The sequence below is a fragment of the Panthera onca genome, chromosome F2 (assembly GCF_046562875.1).
Source record: "Panthera onca isolate mPanOnc1 chromosome F2, mPanOnc1 haplotype 2, whole genome shotgun sequence".
Taxonomy (NCBI): Eukaryota; Metazoa; Chordata; class Mammalia; order Carnivora; family Felidae; genus Panthera; species Panthera onca.
The window spans coordinates 5,942,484-5,950,953 of NC_138356.1; the positions used below are offsets into that span (position 1 = coordinate 5,942,484).

Genomic DNA, 8,470 nt, shown 5'->3' on the forward strand with positions numbered 1-8,470 from the left:
GAAAAGGTGTAAATATTCGAGCCTCCCCTGCACAGAGGAACCCAAAAGTGTCACATCAGTCCAATACATCCATGAGTCAGTCCATTTGCATAGAGAATAAGGTCAGGGGAAATAAAGCTTTCAGTAATGTCAAATTTGAATATAAAAATGCTACCCTGAGTTTAAAATATGTATACAAAACCGGAGTTCACTCATGTATAACCTCAAACATTGCTCCGAATGGCAATAATGCCGGTATAGAATTATGAAGTTTCAGAACCAGAAGTTCTATTTTGATCCCCTCGTTATATATGTGAAGAAATGGAGGCCTAGACAGGCTGGCTGCCTGTCAATGTTCAGACAGCGAGCCACTGGCAAAGTCAATAAAGAAATACAGGCCTTGGGATTTGAACGCTAGCTTTCTCCAAACACAGTTGCTTTTTAGTGGTTATTAATTATTCAGTGTAGAGGTTACCCAGGGCTTACTGCTTTCCCTCCTTGGTCCTGCCTCTGTTTTAAAACGTTTTCTAATTGCATCTGATAGGGCGGGGAGGTAGACCCTCAGTCAGTCAATTTTGCGCTCTTTAATAGATTGGGTAAAGATTTAATGGGAAGGAGTTATTTAAAAGATAAAAATAAGCTCTTTACAAGATTCTGTGATTTGTATCTATGTGATTATATCTATTTTGATCTATTTCCTCTTGTTAATTAAAAATATTTTAGTGTGTGTGTGTGTATTTATATATATTGTACCAATATAGACTTATATCAATATATTATCAGAAATATGATTCCAGATAATATTATTGATTAACAGGCTTCATTCTATGATGTAAACAAAAGAAACAGAAAATAGTGCTTTGCAATCTGGTTCAGTTGTCACACACGGGTAGCAATAAACAGTGCACGTCTGTGTAATTCATGCCACATTCTTGGAAATAAAATTAAAAAAAAAATCTGAAGCTAGAGATGGGTTAGAGATACAGGTGTGGCAGAGGTTGGATTGATGGAGAAAGATTTTTAAAGTATAGTGTGAAAATGGGGCGCCTGAGTGGCTCAGTCGGTTAAGCATCTGACTTTGGCTCAGGTCATGATCTCACGGTTCGTGAGTTCAAGCCCTGCGTCGGGCTCTGGGCTGACCGCTCAGAGCCTGGAGCTTGTTTCTGATTCTGTGTCTCCCTCTGTCTGCCCCTCCACTGCTTGCACTCTGTCTCTCGCATTGTCTCAAAAATAAATAAACATTAAAAAAATTAAAACAAAAAATATAGTATGAAAGTGGTTCTGTTAGTTGAATAAAATTAAATTTTTTTCATGTATGTTATACGCTAAAGGCAATTATAACATTTTTTCCCAGTTTTGCATAAGATATTTTAAAAAAGACTTGCGTAGGATTACCAAGATACCCATCATAAAATTGTCATTGTCAGTATACTTATAGAAGACATAATTTCCAAATTTACTTCTGTCTTGGGTTAAAAAAAATACTAGAGATATGTCCAAAAAGAAAACAAGTGAAAGTAAGAAAGAAATACAGAGAGAAAGAGAGAGAGGGAGAGAGAGAGAGAGAGAGAGAGAGAGAGAGAGATCCTTACAGAGGCTCATGTTTAAAAAACAACCAGTGATGACAAAATTGCCATACACACATGGTTCTTAACACTTTGGTGGCTTGATTAGGGGCATTTCTTCAGCAATTCTCTTCTCTGTAGCATCAATGTTTCTTTTCATACTTAATTACTCCCCTCATTTTTAAAACACAAATAAACTTCTCTTGAGGCCACCTCTTCTCCAGCTACCACCCTTTGTACCCAAACTACTAAAGAGTTACCTCCTTACCATCCTCAATTCCTTTGCTTCCTTCCAAATTGTGTACCTTTTATTTCTTTTTCTTGTCTTGTTACATTAGCTAGAACTTCAGTTTGATGTTGAACAGGAGTGTTGGAAGGAGACATCCTTTCATTGATCCTGATCTTAGTGGGAAAGCATTGAGTTTCTTACCATTGTTTATGAAGCTAGCTGTAGGTTTTTGGTAGATATCCCTTATCAAGTTGAAGAAGATCCCCCTCTGTCCATAGTTTACTGAGAACTTTTATCGTGAATGGGGTAAGATTTTGTCAAATGCTTTTTCTGCATCTATTGATACGATAATCACGTTATTTTGCATGTTCAACACGTCGATGTGATGTATTATATTATTACATTTTCAAATGTTGAACCAATCTTGCATACCTGGAATAAATCTCATTTGGTAATGGTATACAATTCTTTTTGTATATTGTTGGATTGGATTTGGTAATATTTTGTTGAGGGTTTTTGCATCCGTGTTCGTTCCAGTCCCTTTTTTTGCCATTGTCTCTTAAACCACTTGAAAGTGTTTGTTTCCACCCTGCCTGGAGACTGCTTTATTCACAGGCCCCAATAACTGCAATATGTGAAACCAGCGGCCTTTTCCTGTTCCCACCTGCTCTAGCAGAGGACACGGATGCAACTCGTTACTTCTGATCCTTGAAGCTTTGTCTTTACTTGGGTTTCCTCCAGAATCTTGTGCTCTTCTTCCTCTCTTCTCCCCTGCTGACCCTCCTCTTTGGACCTCATCTGTATCACACCCAGGTTCATGGCATTAGATATCAGCCCTACAGTATCTATTCCCAAATCTTTACCTTCAGCTCAGTCCCATCCTCCAATATCTGATCATGTATCCAGTGTTCTAGGTGAAATCTTCAAAATCTGTCCAAATCACACTCTTGATTCTCCAAACTCTCCTGCATCTGGCGACTTGATCTTCCAATTGGCTTGGCTCCAAATTCCAAGTTATCCGTGATTCTTTCCTTTTGCTCTCACACTTCAAATTCAGTCATCAGGAAAATTCTCTTGGCTCTACCTTTAAAATATCCACTGACACTTGTCACTCCTCCACTCCTATGCCCTGGTCTAAGCCACCGCTGTCCTCTTCCTCAAACCATTTTAATGGACACTTAACTCTTCTGCCTGCGTGCTCTCTTTCCCCATTCTCTCTCCCCAGCGTATTGTCAACTAGAGTGTCACTTCATAGCTGAATTCTGGGTGTGTCGTCCCCCTGCTCAAACCCTCCAACATCAAACGACCTCTGGGCAGAAGCTTCTCTGTCATCACTGTTGCTACCTTCCTTCTCCTGGCCACTTTGGTGCTCCTTGACCACTGGACACGTTTCACCTCAGTGTCATGGCGATGTTCCCATTCTGCTACCTGCGTTGCTCCTCCCCCACATGTCCCCATGACACCTGTTCTCAATCAGCGTTTCTAAGTCTTTGTTCAGTTGTCACCTTCATGATGAAGCCTTCCCATACTGTCCCTTTTAAAGCCTCAGCCCGTCCGACCTGTGGCACTGGCTGTTCTGCTTCTTCACCTTATTTTTTCTCCCAAGTATTGATCTTCTTCTTTAAAAAAAAAATGTTTTTTAGGGGCGCCTGGGTGTCTCAGTCAGTTAAATGTCAGACTTCAACTCAGGTCATGATCTCACGGTTCGTGAGTTCGAGCCCCGCTTGGGGCCCTGGGCTGACAGCTCAGAGCCTGGAGCCTGCTCTGGATTCTGTGTCTCCCTCTCTCTTTGCCCCTCTCCAATTCACGCTCTGTCTCTCTCTCTCTCTCTCAAAAATAAGTAAACATTGGTGCACCTGGGTGGCTCAGTCGGTTAAGCGGCCGACTTCGGCTCAGGTCGCGATCTCACGGTCCGTGAGTTCAAGCCCTGCGTCGGGCTCTGTGCTGATGGCTCAGAGCCTGGAGCCTGCTTCCGATTCTGTGTCTCCCTCTCTCTCTGACCCTCCCCCGTTCATGCTCTGTCTCTCTCTGTCTCAAAAATAAATAAACGTTAAAAAAATTAAAAAAAAATAAGTAAACATTAAAAATAATGTTTGTTTATTGGGGCCCCTGGGCGGCTCCGTCGGCTAAATGCCTGACTCTTGATTTCAGCTCGAGTCACGATCTCGCAGTCTGTGGGATTGAGCCCCAGGTCAGGCTCCACGCTGATGGTGCAGAGCCTGCTTGGGACTCTCTCTTTCCCTCGCTCTCTGCCCCTCCCCCCACTCGTGGGCACTCGCACATGTGCTCTTTCTCTCAAAATAAACAAGTATGCCTATTTATTTTCTCAAAATAAAGAAAATGTTTACTTATTATTTCTCTTAAAATAAATAAATAAGCAGATTTATGAAAGAAAGAGAGAAAGAGCAGGGCAAGGGGCAGAGAGAGAGGGGAAAGAATCCCAAGTAGGCTCTGTCCTGTCAGTGTCGAGCTGACGTGGGGCTCGATCCCAAGAACTGTGAGACCGTGACCTGAACTGAAATGGAGTCAGACTCTTAACTGACTGGGCCACCCAGTTGCCCCCCGCAGCCCAACGTTTCTCTACTAATAGCATATTGTTTTACTTATTTTTGTGTTTATGGGCTGTTCTCCCCCTAGGATGCAGGCTCCACTGAGGTATATGTTTTTTGCCAGTTTTTTCACTGTTCCATATCTGCTGCCTAGTGCAGTTCCCCACTCAGCAGACACTGAAATGTTTGTTCAGTGGACGCATGAAAGCAAGTTGGGGTCCTATAAACCTGCGGAAAATCCCGCCGGTGTAACTCAGGGTAGGTAATGGCCCTCCCTTGGGACAAAGTTTATTGATTTGTAAAACAAAACCAATAAGACCTCTCATATGTTGTTTTGAGGCATAAATTTTATAATTGTGCATAAAGCGCAGAGCAGAACCCTTAGTGAGTTCTTCACATATTGTAATTCGTGCGTGTTTTTACTCACTTTCCACCTGTGTATTCTTTCAATAGTGGGTGGTTTTTTTTTTTTTTCAAACTCAAGTAGAAAAATTTTAGTGACTTGTTTCTTCCCTGGCTGGTAAAATACTTGACATATAACCTTCAGATCTTCGTAGTTGTAGTTGAAAATATTTTGAGTTATTTTTCCTAAAATTTCATTCAAGAAAATTTTCAATGCTATTATTTATAAGTTGGTTTTTTTTCCTCTAGAAAATGTTTGCATGCATTTTGGTATCACTGTTCATGGTGAAGAAGCATATGTGGTCTCCAGAGATTGCTGGTATCTTACTCACGGTGTTTCAGGCTAAATAGAGCATTTCGCTTTTCCTTTCATAAACCATAATAAAGTAAATTTTTAGAAAATTAATTGCCTTTTGATGTTTAATATTAAGTGGGAAAAAGTCAGCAGCATGAATGCTAGATGTGTTTTCCTTCACTGCTAATATTTGATAATAGCTTTAGTCTTAAAAAATAAATTGCTAATGATTTTCCCAATGGCAGATACCATTTATTATTTTAATCAAAAATAGGTGTTGTATTAACATTTAATATTACTGCTTGTACCCATCTTAGCTAACATTTTAAAAACAAACTTTACTGTGATTAATACAGTTTGTAAAGGCTCAGTGCTGTAATGGTACACAGCTGCCCAAGAATATTGCTCAAATTGAAAATAATTTGCTTATTTCTTTTTTCTTTTTTTTTAATGTTTATTTATTTTTGAGACAGAGAGAGACAGAGCATGAACAGGGGAGGGGCAGAGAGAGAGGGAGACACAGAATCGGAAGCAGGCTCCAGGCTCTGAGCCATCAGCCCAGAGCCCGACGCGAGGCTCCAACTCACTGACCGCGAGATCATGACCTGAGCTGAAGTCGGACGCTTAACCAACTGAGCCACCCAGGCGCCCCTATAATTTGCTTATCTCTATGATGTATGGTTTTGACAAAATTTTACAGATACCTCAAATGCACCTGGCCTAAAATTAAGTGCACATATCTTTTGAACTGCTCTTTTCCCTCTGTTCCTTCTCTCAACTAAGAGCATCCCACAAAGCTGGGGGGCAGGTGATTACCTGGGGGTGATCTTAAATCTCTTTCTGTCTCTGCACTCTGACAATACCCGGTTAGGAAAAAAAAGATTGACGTTTTCCATTCAAATATCTCATAATAATTCCTATTACCTTAGATGAATATGAGTTGCTTTTTCCTATAAAAACTACTTTGAAGACAAGCTCGTCATTGAGCGTCTGGCTTTGGCCCCTTTGGATCTATTCATCTGGTTCCTAGAGTGACGTGTCTGTAGATCTCGGTGGCCTCTATGCTCCAGTCCAAATATCTTAACAGAACACATACCATCTGATGTCCAGTCCACTTGGGGCTGGAATCCTGTTAGACGATGAGCTGAGGCGAGCACTTTAGCCACAGCAGACAAGTCTCCCTTGGTCACCCAGAGTGTGCCATGTTGTTAGTACAAAAACAGTCCTCCGCAAAGGGGAGAACGCCTGGAAAGGGTGTGGGTTGGTAGAGGATGGGGCCACACAGGTGAAGCGAGACCCGAAAGTCAAGACAATATGAAAGAAATAATAAAAGACAGCGCTAGGAAGCAGGAGGCGAGGAGGAGAGATTTTTTTGTTTTACGCTTGTTACTTCATTTAAAATTAGTAAAATGATAAACACAGTTTTAGGTAAGTGACAATTCAGTACACTTAATTGGGTGATATAAAAATATACATACTCACAAGCGCCTCCACCAACATCGAATATTTCAACGCTTTTCGTCAGAGTACCCTCGAATCCCAAAATTTTGTTGTCAATTTATTTTTTTCAAATCCAAATTCTCTTTGGGCCCAAGAGTTTTGCAAATATGTGATCGCTCCATCTGTTAACAGCTTCTTTGGCTACTTTATTTTCTTGGTGTGTTTCCTCTCTGACTTCCGGGTCACATTCTTTGTATTTTTCTACTGCTGCCCTTAGCTATTCCCTTTGGTCTCAAAGTTAAAAAGAAAAAAAGCTCTTTTTCTAGCATGGTTGGCTCCTGCCAACTCATCTTAGTTTCCGGATGCTGTTTGGTAGGTCTGGGTGCTTACGATTGGATAACTGAGATTCCAGAACCTCCTACTTACATTTCCTCCAGGAAGAGCTTTACTTGGAAAAGCCCAATAATCGTTGGACGTTCCGATCCTCTCCCAGACAACCACACCGTCATCAACTAAGCTTGAAAGGACTTCTGACAGAGCAGTAATCCCTTTCTGTTTGGGAACAGCCTTCTCCATGTCTTTAACCGAAATTTACTTTTTATGTCAAAAAATATTTCCAGCAGGCGGGCTCTCTTTTCCTCTGAGCTCAGTCCTTGTTTTCTTCGCAGGATCTAACCCAGCGTGGCATGCAAGCAAGGCTAAGTGAGGTGCTTCCCTAATAAAGCCACTAACTCCCTATCAACCAGCAGCCAAAGGCCAGAAGGGCAGTGAATCCCACCCGTTAGTGAAAACCCACGGATTTTCACCGAAATCATCTAACTAGCATTGAGTGACGATTCGTTAGGTTACTTTTGAAACTACGAGCAATTTGGAAATGTGCCCTACATGCACATACATGTACACAGAAGGCTCATGGGTCAAAGATCAAGAGGGCCTTTGGGGATCTGGGGTGTCCCAAGGCACCTGCCTGCCAGCCGGCTGACACCTTGTTTCTCTCTCCTGATAAGGGGTTGCACCTTTGGTGGCCCTAATCCAGGAGCCTGGGGCACCGGTCCTGAAGTGACTCGTGGTGCTTTTGAGGCTGTGCGATGTTCAGGTAACTTCTCTAAAGCCCGGTGTGTTCAACGGAACCTGCCCTCGAGGGCGCGGTCAGAGGGGAGGGAGGTGGCGGGTCCCCACGCTTAGGTCCCGTGGTTCAGGGGCGCCGAGGAGAGGCTCGAAGACACTGGGCTCTCTCGGTTGGTTTGTGATGAGGGAAAGGACTGCACAGACATCACGTCCCCCGTCTTTTCCCAGGCCAAGTGCGGTCAGTGGTCTCCCCCCTGGCTGGATGCCAGCCGTGAGCGCTTCTTGTCCCCACCGAACCCAACCTGCTCTTACCTCCGCCTTTTTGCGAGCTGTTCCCTCTGCCTGGCAAGCTTTACTCAAGGTGCTTGCAGAGTTCTCTCCTCCCCACCGAAATGAAGGCGTCTGTGCATCTCCTCCCAAACCCTTATTTTCCAAGAAGAATAAAGCACCTGTCCTTACCCGCATCACACCTTTGTAATATTGTTGCCACTCGAATTATCAACTTGCGTGTAGCTTTCTTTTTATTGACAGCCTTACTCCATTATCAGCTGGATCCTGGAGGGCTTTCCTTCCCCCTTCCATTTTCGTGCACAATATCCCATATAGATCAAGCTCTCAAAATGTTTTCTGCGCTTTAAATGTCAAACACAATCTTAATTCTTTCCCCATGGAGTGATGGTAGAAAAGGAAGAAAGTCACCCCCGCCCCCCAGAGGGTACTGTTAAAAACATGTAAGTTGATTTTATACTAAAAGAAGATTTTATTTTATTTTTGTCATTTTGTTTTCATTTTTTAAATGTTTATTTGTTTTTGAGAGAGAGCGAGAGAGCACAATTCGGGGCAGGGACAGAGAGGGTGGACAGAGGACCCAAACGGGGCTCTGTGCTGACAGTAGTAAGCCTGATGTGGGGCCCAAACTCAGGAACTGTGAGATCAAAGTCAA

The 8,470-nt window shown here is 42.6% G+C and overlaps 1 pseudogene; it reads right to left on the reverse strand.

Moving 5' to 3' along the window:
- Positions 1–6,540: 6,540 nt before the first annotated feature.
- Positions 6,541–7,992, reverse strand: LOC132664876 (meiotic nuclear division protein 1 homolog pseudogene; annotated as a pseudogene).
- Positions 7,993–8,470: the final 478 nt, after the last annotated feature.